Genomic DNA, 14,555 nt, shown 5'->3' on the forward strand with positions numbered 1-14,555 from the left:
TATTAAATACTTTTTTCTTTACATAGTTGAATGTGCTGACAACAAAATCACACAAAAATAATCAATGGAAATCCAATTTATCAACCCATGGAGGTCTGGATTTGGAGTCACACTCAAAATTAAAGTGGAAAACCACACTACAGGCTGATCCAACTTTCATGTAATGTCCTTAAAACAAGTCAAAATGAGGCTCATTAGTGTGTGTGGCCTCCACGTGCCTGTATGACCTCCCTACAACACCTGGGCATGCTCCTGATAAGGTGGTGGATGGTCTCCTGAGGGATCTCCCAGACCTGGACTAAAGCATCCGCCAACTCCTGGACAGTCTGTGGTGCAACGTGGCGTTGGTGGATGGAGCGAGACATGATGTCCCAGATGTGCTCATTTGGATTCAGGTCTGGGGAACGGGCGGGCCAGTCCATAGCATCAATGCTTTCCTCTTGCAGGAACTGCTGACACACTCCAGCCACATGAGGTCTAGAATTGTCTTGCATTAGGAGGAACCCAGGGCCAACCGCACCAGCATATGGTCTCACAAGGGGTCTGAGGATCTCATCTCGGTACCTAATGGCAGTCAGGCTACCTCTGGTGAGCACATGGAGGGCTGTGCGGCCCCCCAAAGAAATGCCACCCCACACCATGACTGACCCACCGCCAAACCGGTCATGCTGGAGGATGTTGCAGTCAGCAGAACGTTCTCCACGGCGTCTCCAGACTCTGTCACGTCTGTCACATGTGCTCAGTGTGAACCTGCTTTCATCTGTGAAGAGCACAGGGCGCCAGTGGCGAATTTGCCAATCTTGGTGTTCTCTGGCAAATGCCAAACGTCCTGCACGGTGTTGGGCTGTAAGTACAACCCCCACCTGTGGACGTCGGGCCATCATACCACCCTCATGGAGTCTGTTTCTGACCGTTTGAGCAGACACATGCACATTTGTGGCCTGCTGGAGGTCATTTTGCAGGGCTCTGGCAGTGCTTCTCCTGCTCCTCCTTGCACAATGGCGGAGATAGCGGTCCTGCTGCTGGGTTGTTGCCCTCCTACGGCCTCCTCCACGTCTCCTGATGTACTGGCCTGTCTCCTGGTAGCGCCTCCATGCTCTGGACACTATGCTGACAGACACAGCCAACCTTCTTGCCACAGCTCGCATTGATGTGCCATCCTGGATGAGCTGCACTACCTGAGCCACTTGTGTGGGTTGTAGACTCCGTCTCATGTTACCACTAGAGTGAAAGCACCGCCAGCATTCAAAAGTGACCAAAACATCATCCAGGAAGCATAGGAACTGAGAAGTGGTCTGTAGTCCCCACCTGCAGAACCACTCCTTTATTGGGGGTGTCTTGCTAATTGCCTATAATTTCCACCTGTTGTCTATTCCATTTGCACAACAGCATGTGAAATTTATTGTCAATCAGTGTTGCTTCCTAAGTGGACAGTTTGATTTCACAGAAGTGTGATTGACTTGGAGTTACATTGTGTTGTTTAAGTGTTCCCTTTATTTTTTTGAGCAGTGTATATATATATGTGTGTGTGTGTGATTCCAAAGAAATTATGTGGATTCCAAATATCGCCAAAACAGAATACGCTAGACAAAGTGGGATCTTTTTGTGTTGGTAAAATGAATTATGCAAGAAATGTCGATGGAAACGCATTTATGTGCAAATATTGATATAATAAGCATCATATCAAAGTAAAGTTGGTGTCACGCGATGTTGTGTGGTCCTCCCACTACGACTATTCGAGAAAGCCTGCAGTTTATTAGGCTACAGATTAAATTAATTATGATGATCATCACAGGTTGGTGAAAGTGCAAGGTGATGAGCTTGGTGCTCCTTTCCAATAAATATTGAAGGTCTTAATCTCGTGACATGATCATTGATGCTTGCCTGCCGTTTGACCAAATGATCTTGCTCTTTTGTCCACAATAATCTCATCATGTAGGCTATACATGCGCTTTAGCCAACACGCTAGAACCCATGTGCCAATACCAGAGTGGGCACACTCACTATATAATGCAATTTTATTTGTGAATAAACCATCAGTAAAGTTTAAAAAGCGATGGAGACCCATTTCACTTGTATTTTTTATTCAGTACACAGGAATTTACTCACAAAAGGTACACTATATATACAAACGTATGTGGACACCCCTTCAAATAACTGGATTCAGCTATTTCAGCCAAACCTGTTGCTGACAGGTGTATAAAATCTAGCACGCAGCCATGCACTATCCATAGACAAACATTGGCAGTAGAATGGCCTTACTGAAGAGCTGAGTGACTTTCAACATGGCACTGTCATAGGATGCCACATTGCCAAAAATTTCTGCCCTGCTAGAGCTGCCCCAGTCAACTGTAAATGTTGTTATTGTGAAGTGAAAATGTCTAGGAGCAACAAAGGCTCAGCTGTGAAGTATTAGGCCACACAAGCTCACAAAACAAAGACGAAACAAGACAAAAAAATGGTCTGATCCCCGTGGCAACACTCACTACCAAGTTCCAAACTGCCTCTGGAAGCAACTTCAGCACAAAAACTGTTCGTTGGGAGATTCATGAAATGGGGTTCCATGTCTGAGCAACCGCACATAAGCCTTAGATCACCATGTGCAATGATAAGCGTCGGCTGGAGTGGTGTAAAGCTCGCAGCCATTGGACTCTGGAGCAGTGGAAATGCATTCTCTGGAATGATGAGTTACGCTTCACCATCTGAAAGTCCGAAGGACGAATCTGGATTTGGCGGATGCCAGGAGAACGCAGGTATGCCCCAATGCATAGTGCCAACTGTAAAGTTTAGTGGAGGAGGAATAATGGTCTGGGGCTGTTTTTTATGGTTCGGGATATGCCCCTTAGTTCCAATGAAGGGAAATCTTAATGTTACAGCATACAATGACATTCAAGACGTGCTTCCAACTTTGTTGCAACAGTTCGGGGAAGGTCTTTTCCTGTTTCAGCATGACAATGCCCCTGTGCACAAAGCGCAGTCCATGCAGAAATGGTTTGTTGAGATCGGTGTGGAAGAACCTTTGGGATGAATTGGAACGCCAACTGCGAGCCAGGCCTAATCGCCCAATATCAGTGCCTGACCACACTAATGCCCTTGTGGCTGAATGGAAGCAAGTCCCCGCAGTAATGTTCCATAATGTGGAAAGCCTTCCCAGAAGAGTGGAGGCTGTTATAGCTGCAAAGGGGGGACCAACTCCATATTAATGCCCATGATTTTGGAATGAGATGTTCGACGAGTGTCCACATACTTTTGGTCATGTACTGTGTGTGTGTGTGTGTGTGTGTGTGTGTGTGTGTGTGTGTGTGTGTGTGTGTGTGTGTGTGTGTGTGTGTATTTATTTTTTGTTGAAGAATACTATTATTGAACATAAGTAGAAATATTGCATTATGAACTGAGGAGTATGGTTGATGAATTTTGCTTATTTGGTTTTCTATTATGGGTATTTAAAACCATTAGGGAGCCTTTCCTGGTCTCGCTCCTTTTTTCCCATTTTCCCCTTCCCTTCACCTATTTAGGTTTTTGGCAGAATGGGTCAACTAGGCCTCAGGTATGGCGGTACCTTACAGTTTTTTGACCGCTACGCTAATACTTGGACCTAGAGAGCAGAAATGATTAAATATTACAGCATTAGACCTCTCACTAAAGGCATCAGTCATACAAAAGTTATACTTATATCCAAACTGGTTCTCTAGTAAATTGGTAGGAATGTCTCAACCTATGTTCAAGAATGGCCTTTTTCCCTTTATTCAGATTACACCTGCTCACTTTCGGTAGTTTGAAAAGGAAATAATCTCCAAAATATCGTTATTTTTTAAACGAGCCTTAGAAAGTTGGTTGCAATTTCAGTTTAATCCACCTGAAAAGACAGAACAAATAATACAAATATTGTAGTTAAACTCAAATACACTAATTGATAAAAAAATACGTATTTTTCGAAGAAATGTTTGAAAAAGGTATAATTTTACTGAATGATATCATAAATCGGACTGGTGGAGTTATGTCACACATGCAGCTAACACAGACATATGGAAATGTCTGCTCTACCCAAAATTACAACCAATTAATTGCAGCATTACCACAAAAACGGAAGAGGCAAGTAGAAGGGGCAAAAAGTAAGGAACTTGTACGTCGGCCCTGTATTAAAGAACATAAATGGTTAAAGAAAAGTGTGATAAATAAAAACATATACCAATTTAATTTAAGGACCAAAAAAACTGACAGCTGTGCCATATAAATTGCAAACTAGTTGGGAAGAGATTTTCGATGTACCCATTCCATGGCACATGGTTTATGAACTGATACGCAAAACAACGCTGGATTCAAAACTTACAATTTTTTCAATTTAAATTACTTTACAATATTCTTTCAACCAATAGAATGTTATATATATAGGGTGGATACAATCTTCCCATCTCTGCAGATTTTGCTGTGAGGAGGCAGAGGCATTAGATCATTTATTTTGGTATTGTCCATATGTAGCTCGTTTTTGGTCACAGGTCCAGGAATGGCTGAAGAATTGCAACATTAGCCTAGAACTAATGCTGCAGATAGCAATACTGGGTTATTTGAAAAGCCATAGTCAATCAATCAATAATATAATAATTATTTTAGCAAAAATGTTTAGTTTTAATTTACAATCTGTAGAAGCTATGAGAATAGAAAGATTCAGTACTTTTGTGAAGCATCACAGCACAGCTAAAAAATATATGACAAATAGAAATCCAAAATGGATGATGTTGAGAGATAGATTTGAATGGAGCTGAAGGGTGGGACTAATAACAAGATAACCAATGTAAAACATATGGAGTTTGTAAAATGTATAGAGGTTCAGACGTTTTCTGAAATAGCACAGTTACAAATAGAAATCAAACTGGATGGACATCATAAATAGGAAGGACTAAAAACAAACAAAATATAACTATTGTAAAATAGATTGTGTCTGTAAAATGTGTTTAAGATGTATCAAATTAAATCAAATGTATTTATATAGCCCTTCTTACATCAGCTGATATCTCAAAGTGCTGTACAGAAACCCAGCCTAAAACCCCAAACAGCAAGTAATGCAGGTGTAGAAGCACGGTGGCTAGGAAAAACTCCCTAGAAAGGCCAAAACCTAGGAAGAAACCTAGAGAGGAACCAGGCTATGAGGGGTGGCCAGTCCTCTTCTGGCTGTGCCGGGTGGAGATTATAACAGAACATGGCCAAGATGTTCAAATGTTCATAAATGACCAGCATGGTCAAATAATAATAATCACAGTAGTTGTCGAGGGTGCAACAAGTCAGCACCTCAAGAATAAATATCAGTTGGCTTTTCATAGCCGATCATTGAGAGTATCTCTACCGCTCCTGCTGTCTCTAGAGAGTTGAAAACAGCAGGTCTGGGACAGGTAGCACGTCCGGTGAACAGGTCAGGGTTCCATAGCCGCAGGCAGAACAGTTGAAACTGGAGCAGCAGCACGGCCAGGTGGACTGGGGACAGCAAGGAGTCATCATGCCAGGTAGTCCTGAGGCATGGTCATAGGGCTCAGGTCCTCCAAGAGAGAGAAAGAAAGAAAGAGAGAGAATTTGAGAGAGCATACTTAAATTCACAAAGGACACCGGATAAGACAGGAGAAATACTCCAAATATAACAGACTGACCCTAGCCCACCGACACATAAACTACTGCAGCATAAATACTGGAGGCTGAGACAGGAGGGGTCAGGAGACACTGTGGCCCCATCCGATGATACCCCCGGACAGGGCCAAACAGGCAGGATATAACCCCACCCACTTTGCCAATGCACAGCCCCCACACCACTAGAGGGATAACTTCAACCACCAACTTACCATCCTGAGACAAGGCCAAGTATAGCCCACAAAGATCTCCGCCACGGCACAACCCAAGGGGGGGCGCCAACCCAGACAGGAAGACCACGTCAGTGACTCAACCCACTCAAGTGACGCACCCCTCCTAGGGACGGCATGGAAAAACACCAGTAAGCCAGTGACTCAGCCCCTGTAATAGGGTTAGAGGCAGATAATCCCAGTGGAGAGAGGGGAACCGGCCAGGCAGAGACAGCAAGGGCGGTTCGTTGCTCCAGAGCCTTTCCGTTCACCTTCACACTTTCACACGTTCACCTTCACACATGTATAAACTGAAGGTAGAAGCCTAAGTGTTTATTAGTTTACTCCAATTGGGGGAAGGGTGGTAGGGTTTGCGGGAATAATAGAGGTATATTCTTAAAAAGTATGTATATCTATATAGTTATGTGTATGTATATATGTGTATATGTATGCATGCGTGTATGTATATGGAGATATATATATATATATATTTACCCCAAAAAATATATGGGGATTTGGAAATGATGCAGACAATTACATTGATGGAATCTTTCCGCAATATTAAGCTGATCCACCCCAAAACATTTTTTACAAAACAATACTTGGAACTAAGAAATCTGCTATTAGTCTACACTTTTTGTTTACCGTTTAAATCTGATCGCTTTGACTTTGACCATTTATGGAATATAGCATACAAAATTACCTTTGTTTGGAAAATGAATGTATGTTTGTTTTTACACGATTGGCGCTTTGGATTCCCTGTTTTGTGGTTGTTTTGGAAGCATGTCTGAAGGAGACATCACATATCTGTGGCCTCACATATCTGTGGCCTCAAGGCTAGTTTGGAATTGGATTACGAATTGCCTTTATATTTGTAAAAAAAAATTCAGCTGGATGGAACGCTGATGAGTGGTTTATCAGCGTGATCAAACATCAAAAGTAAAGAGTAAACAAGCGCTGCTACTCTACTTTTTTATTATATTTTACCTTTATTTAACTAGGCAAGTCAGTTAACCTCTGGGCGGGCATACGGGACGGACATCCAACGAAAAATCCTATCGCCATTAGCATAACAAAATGTATTTTCTTTTCTTTTCAAATATAGGACTATGTTATATCGTTTTATAGATACACCTCTCCTGAATCGAACCACGTTGTCCGATTTCAAAAAGGCTTTACAGCAAAAGCAAAACATTAGATTATGTTAGAGGAGTATATCGTAAAAGTAGCCACATAGCCATTTTCCGACCAACCACATGCATCACAAATAACCAAAAAACATCTAAATGCAGCACTAACCTTTGACAATCTTCATCAGATGACACTCCTAGGACATCATGTTACACAATACATGCATTCTTTTGTTCGATAAAGTTCATATTTATATATAAAAACAGCATTTTACAACGGCGCGTGACGTTGACTAACTATTTTCCCTCAAATGCATCCGGTGAAACAGCGCTACAATTGACTAAATTACTATTCGAAAACATTTAAAATTTAATATTGTCATTCTAAGATTTATAGATGAATATCTCTTGAAAGCACATGTAATGCCAGATTTAAAAATAACTTTACTGGGTAATCACACTTTGCGATAAAAGGGGATGCGATACTCAGAAAAATAGGCTACCGTTACAGGTCAGCGCCATCTTGGAACAATCGCATATCAAATCTACTCTTGTATACTATTGTCAATAATCTCTTACCTTTGATTATCTTCATCAGAAAGCACTTCCAGAAATCCCAGGTCCACAACAAATGTATTTTCGTTCGAAAAAGTTCATCCTTTATGTTCCAATAGCTTGTTCTTGTTAGCGCGTTCTGAAGGCTGCTCCAAAAGTTCCGTCGGCCGCGGGACTCCTCTTTCAACAAAATGCATTTTTTTTTATTTAGGTTCGTTCAAACATGTCAAACGTTGTATAACATAAATCTTTAGGGCCTTTTTCAACCAGAGCTCCAATAACATTCAAGGGGGACGATTGCATTGTCTTTCAAAACGTTTCGAAAGGGGAGGGTAGCCAGGGGCGCCGGCGTCATAATGGTGATGGCCCTCCTCATGTGACCACGTTCCACAGACTCTCATTGTGTCAGTTTTCACAGTAGAAGGCTCAAACCACTTTGTAAAGACTGGGGACATCTAGTGGAAGCAATAGGAAGTGCTCAATGAACCATTGCTCACGGTGTGATTTATAGGCAAAGTGTTGAAGTTGAGTCCGCAATTCAGAATTCCACTTCCTGTTACGATCTGTCTCGGGGTTTTGACTGCCATATGACTTCTGTCATACTCACAGACACCATTCAAACAGTTTTAGAAACTTTAGGGTGTTTTCTATCCACAAGTATTAATTATATGCATATCCTAGCTTCTGAGTTTGAGTAGGAGGCCGTTTAAAATGGGCACGAATTTCTTTCAAAAATCGCTGTAGCGCCCCCTATCCTAGGCGACCGTCAAGAGGTTAAGAACAAATTCTTATTTATAATGACTGCCTACCCTGGGCCAAACCCTAACCCAGATGACACTGGGCCAATTGTGTGGCACCCTATGGAACTCCCAATCACTGCCAGGTGTGATACAGCCTGGAATCGAACCAGGGTCTGTAGTGACGCCTCTAGCGCTGAGATGCAGTGACTTAGACCGCAATGCCCCTGTGACAACAATTGTGGACCCCTTGTGGCCCCCCTAAATGTGGAGTATGAAATAATTTTTACATAACACATTTTCTATCGTTCTTTTTTTACATCCATTATTAGACAGTGGCAATGATGATGATTATGAACATGGTTTTTGCCTGCTAATGCCTGCAATGCAGTGAAGAAAACGATATGACAACAATAACGTCTAATGTAACTGGCCCCTCTAAAAGTACAACTGGCCCCAGCTTGGCCCCCCCAGTTGAAAGGGTCTAGAACCGCCACTGCTGTGCTGGTGGTTGCAAATCAATGGAATTGAATGGGATTTGATGTTCAGTGTTACATTTGAAGTCGGAAGTTTACATACACCTTAGCCAAATACATTTAAACTCAGTTTTTTACAATTCCTGACATTTAATCCTAATAAAAATTGTCTTAGGTCAGTTAGGATCACCACTGTATTTTAAGAATGTGAAATGTCAGAATAATAGTAGAGAGAATCATTTATTTCAGCTTTTATTTCTTTCATCACATTCCCAGTGGGTCAGAAGTTTACATACACTCAATTAGTATTTGGTAGCTTTGCCTTTAAATTGTTTAACTTGGGTCAAATGTTTCGGGTAGCCTTCCACAAGCTTCCCACAATAAGTTGGGTGAATTTTGACCCATTTCTCCTGACAGAGCTGGTGTACATGATTCAGGTTTGTAGGCCTCAATGCTCGCACATGCTTTTTCAGTTCTGCCCACTAATTTTCTATAGGTTTGAGGTCAGGGCTTTGTGATGGCCACTCGAATACCTTGACTTTGTTGTCCTTAAGCCATTTTGTCACAACTTTGGAAGTATGCTTGGGGTCATTGTCCATTTGGAAGACCCATTTGCGATCAAGCTTTAATTTCCTGACTGATGTCTTGAGATGTTGCTTCAATATATCCACATACCTTTCAATCCTCATGATGCCATCTATCTTGTGAATTGCACTAGTCCCTCCTGCAGCAAAGCACCCCGACAACATAATGCTGCCACCCCCATGCTTCATGGTTGGGATGGTGTTCTTCGGCTTGCAAGCCTCCTGTAACGGGCGTCGTATAGAGGGGACCAAGGTGCAGCGTGTTGAGTGCTCATAATTATATTTAATGAAAACGAAACTCTTTGACAAAGAAACAAAACGACAGCCAACAGTTCTGTCAGGTTACATACATGAAATAGAAAAACAACTACCCACGAAAACCAAGTGGGAAAAGGCTGCCTAAGTATGGCTTCCAATCAGAGACAATGATAGACAGCTGCCTCTGATTGGAAACCATACCCATCCAAAACATAGAAACACAAACATAGAATGCCCACCCCCTATCAGACCCTGACCCAACTAAACAGAGAAAAAACAGTACTGTACTTGGCGGCGGCTCTGGTTCAGGGCGTGATCCCCCCCGCTTCTGTGTGTCGGGAGGAACCAGACCGTGGATCATCGCCAGAGGCTTTGAAACGCCAACCGCCGCTGAAGACTCTGGGCTGAAGGCCGCCGCCGAAGACTCCGGGCTGAAGGCCGCCGCCGAAGACTCCGGGCTGCGGACCGCCGCCGGAGGCTCCGGGCTGCGGACCGCCGCCGGAGGCTCCGGGCTGCGGAGCGCCGCCGGAGGCTCCGGGCTGCGGAGCGCCGCCGGAGGCTCCGGGCTGCGGAGCGCCGCCGGAGGCTCCGGGCTGCGGAGCGCCGCCGGAGGCTCCGGGCTGCGGAGCGCCGCCGGAGGCTCCGGGCTGCGGAGCGTCGCCGGAGGCTCCGGCCTGGGGAGGGTCGCCGGAGGCTCCGGACTGGGGAGCGTCGCCGGAGGCTCCGGACTGGGGAGCGTTGCCGGAGGCTCCGGACTGGAGAGCGTCGTTGTAGGTTCCGGACTAGGGACTGTTGCTGCAGGCTCCACACCATGGATCATTTCTACAGACTCCGGGCCATGGATCATCGCTCCAGGCTTCTTGCCATGGATTATCCCTACAGGCTCCGGACCATGGATAATCCCTACAGGCTTCTTGCCATGGATTATCCATACAGGCTCCAGGCCATGGATTACCTCTGGAGGCTTCGTGCCATGGAACATCCCTACAGGCTCTGGGCCATGGATCATCACTGGAGGCTTCTTGCCATGGATTATCACTGGATGCTTTTCTTGTGGAGCTGGAACAGGTCTCACCGGACTGGAGAGACGCACTGGAGGGAGAGTGCGAGGAGCAGGCACCGGATGTACTGGGCTATGGAGGCGCACTGGAGGGAGAGTGCGAGGAACAGACACATGTTCCCCACGATAAGCACGGAGAGTTGGCTCAGGTCTCACCCCTGGCCCAGCCAAACTACCCGTGTGCCCCCCCAAATCTTTCTGCCTCTCGTTCTTCCCCGGTAGGCTACGATTCCTGTCCAAAACCTGGCCCCAAGTCCAGTTTCTCCTTTCAATCCACTCCTCCATCGACCAGGTATCCATCTCTGCCCGGGCACGCCGCTTGATCCAATCGTGGTGGGTAGTTCTGTAACGGGCGTTGTATAGAGGGGACCAAGGCGCAGCGAGTTGAGTGCTCATAATTATATTTAATGAAAACGAAACTCTTTGACAAAGAAACAAAACGACAGCCAACAGTTCTGTCAGGTGACATACACGAAACAGAAAACAACTACCCACGAAAACCAGGTGGGAAAAGGCTGCCTAAGTATGGCTTCCAATCAGAGACAACGATAGACAGCTGCCTCTGATTGGAAACCATACCCGGCCAAAACATAGAAACACAAACATAGAATGCCCACCCCCTATCACACCCTGACCCAACTAAACAGAAAAAACAGCTCTCTTAGGTCAGGGCGTGACAACTCCCCCTTTTCCCTACAAACATAACGATGGTCATTATGGCTAACAGTTCTATTTTTGTTTCATCAGACCAGAGGACATTTCTCCAAAAAGTACAATCTTTGTCCCATGTGCAGTTGCAAACCGTAGTCTGGCTTTTTTTATGGCGGTTTTGGAGCAGTGGCTTGCTGAGCGGCCTTTCAGGTTATGTCGATATAGGACTCGTTTTACTGTGGATATAGATACTTTTGTACCTGTTTCCTCCAGCATCTTCACATGGTCCTTTGCTGTTGTTCTGAGATTGATTTGCTCTTTCAACACCAAAGTACGTTCATCTCTAGGAGACAGAACGCGTCTCCTTCCTGAGCGGTGTGACGCCTACGAGGTCCCATGGTGTTTATGCTTGTGTGCTATTGTTTGTGCAGATGAACATGGTACCTTCAGGCATTTGGAAATTGCTCCCAAGGATGAACCAGACTTGTGGAGTTCTACAATTTTTTTCTGAGGTCTTTAGAAAATAGTAAAAATATAGAAAACCCTTGAATGAGTAGGTGTATCCAAACTTTTGACTGGTACTATACACACACACACACACACACACACACACACACATATATATTTAAACATAGTACATATTATATATGCTAGAAGCACCTCGCCCTGTTGCCAGTAAATCATTGGATCTGATTAATTCGATTCAGTGCAATTCAATATTTGAGGATTACAACCATAGAAGTACAATTTATTTATGCTACTAATAAGCTTTTTGCTCATGATCACTGTCAAATGCTCACTGCCACCCTATGTGTGCAACTATGATTGATTTTGCTCGCAAAAATTACTTGGGCTATGTAAATTGGTTAATTGTTAGGCCACTCATTTTGAATCGATCGGTGGCATCTTGTGTGACCATAAAGGTCTTTGTGCTACTTGACACAGTAATATAATTTGATTACAGAGGCTACTGGCCTGCCCTACATCATAGAAGGCCCTTCACAATAGAAATATCATGACTATTGGGATGCATAACTGCCATGGTAATTTGGAATGATCAGTTAAAGAGTATTATCGGTAATGTAGTCATTCTACAGATTTAAAATTTTATATTTTCAAAATGTTCTCCCTCATGAGGAGAGAAGATAATGAAGTTAACAGAAGTAACAAGTAAAGGTAGACCTACCAGTTAGTGTTTTTACTGATATGTACTTGGTTTATGAATAATTAAATTATTCAAACTCAAAATTCTATTACCAAATTGGTAAGACAATTTCTGGAAAATCTGTAAATGAATGAATTGGCTACAATAGGAAATCATAGTCGTCACAAATGAGTTGGGTCACCTGCTATGGTCCTGCATTCCACTGGCATACTGTTATGTTCAGCTCATAAGTTTTCTTTCTCTTTCTGTCTTCAAGTGTGAAGAGTCTGGACAACCTCTTCCTCTCTCTATCCCTCTCCCTCTCTATTTCTCTCTCTCTCTCTGCCACTCTCTCTCCAGTTCATGTCAACTCTCCCATATCTTACTGACACCTACCCATGAACCCCCTTTCTTTCCATTTACTGTAACCAGCATCCTTACCCACTGAGCAGCACCGACCGACACCAGACGTCCTTTACATTGAAAAGTAGCTGAAATTTGGTCAGTCTGCCCTGGCCTTGATTTCAACATCCACAGAGGTTGTTTTTGATTCAGTCCGGACCAGCTTTAATTTCAACGTCCACAGAGGTTGTTTTTGATTCAGTCCGGACCAGCTTTAATTTCAACGTCCACAGAGGTTGTTTTTGATTCAGTCCGGACCAGCTTTAATTTCAACATCCGCAGATGAGTTTTGGTCAGGTCCGGAACTGTCTTCATTTGGCCCAATCATAGACATCTATGTTTCACAAGTTTGGAGAGCACAGTACACTACAGTACAGTACAGTACAGTGAAATAAAGTAAAAAGTTTACTACAGTATAGTTCAGTACAATTATGTACTGTAGAGTAGAATAGAGTTCAGTACAGTACACAGTAGAGCACACTGGAGTTGAGTACCATATAATGAACTGTACTCTACTGTTCTGTTCTGTGCTGTACTGAGCTCTACTGTGATGTTCTTTGATGTCCAAACTTGTGAAACATAGACGTTTATGATTCGTTCTGATTTGGTCAGGTCTGGACCAACAAGTTTGGTCTTGTTTGGGGGTGGAGCTTATTAAAATAATAGCCAGTGTGTAGAATAATACCCAAATATGCAAAGGAGGATATTGCATATTTCTACCTTTGTGTACCTATTTAGTATACATCATCATGAAAATAATTACATTTGTATCCATAATTATGCATTTCTATGTAGTACAAATCAGGGACGCATGAACAAATTATTTTGCCGTGACTCTGTAACCGAGTGTAAATCCTCTTCAATTACTGTAGTTCAGTAACCAAAATAGATTTTTTTCAAAGTCAAGGTGTCATGTGGGAGATCTAGCCATAATGTGGAGACAGTGGAAGGATAAGACACATATTTTAATACTATTTGTATACGCGTAGGGGAGACTGAGTTTGGTTGTAACACTTTTTAATAATTAGTGTACCAGACCAAATCTGAACCAATCATAGACGTCTATGTTTCAAAAGTGACTATGTATAGATAATAAACAGCGAGTAGCAGCAGTGTAAAAAAAATGAGGGGGGGGGGGGGTCAATGTAAATAGTCCAGGTGGCCATTTGATAAATTCTTCATCAGTCTTATAGCTTGGGGGTAGAAGCTGTTAAGGGGCCTTTTGGACCTAGACTTGGCGCTACAGTACTGCTTGCCGTGCGGTAGCAGAGAGAACGGTCTATAAATTGGGTGACTGGAGTCTTTGACAATTTTTTGGGCCTTCCTCTGACACCGCCTAGTATATAAGTCCTGGATGGCAGTGTTGTGGAAATTCTTACACAGGGACACTCAAAGTCTATCTAAAATTAATCCTTGTTTATTTGTCAGCTCACTGGAGAGGTTCCAACATACTGAATGCACCATATGTGAACGTCTGTCTGTCAGAAGCTCTGCTTGCTTGAATACAGCTATACACAGACAAGTTATATTTGCATGATTTAGCATAATTAATTAATCCTTACCGTTTTTTGTCATTCATGTCACCGACCGATACTGGTTCATAACATGTGACAGACCAATAACTCACGAGGCTTCTTCTCTCTATACTGAGACCTTGAAACTGAGATCTTTCATTCAAAACAAGGTTTGGGCGTACTGCCAAATTGCAGCTACTGATAAGTGAGGATTCGTTC

General features: G+C 43.3%; 1 protein-coding gene across 1 annotated transcript in view; it reads left to right on the plus strand.

Moving 5' to 3' along the window:
• Positions 1 to 14,555, plus strand: part of LOC106580197 (mucin-2) — a 54,062-nt gene that overhangs the window by 31,934 nt on the left and 7,573 nt on the right. The window lies entirely within an intron of this gene.

Source organism: Salmo salar, chromosome ssa20 (genome assembly GCF_905237065.1).
Source record: "Salmo salar chromosome ssa20, Ssal_v3.1, whole genome shotgun sequence".
NCBI lineage: Eukaryota > Metazoa > Chordata > Actinopteri > Salmoniformes > Salmonidae > Salmo > Salmo salar.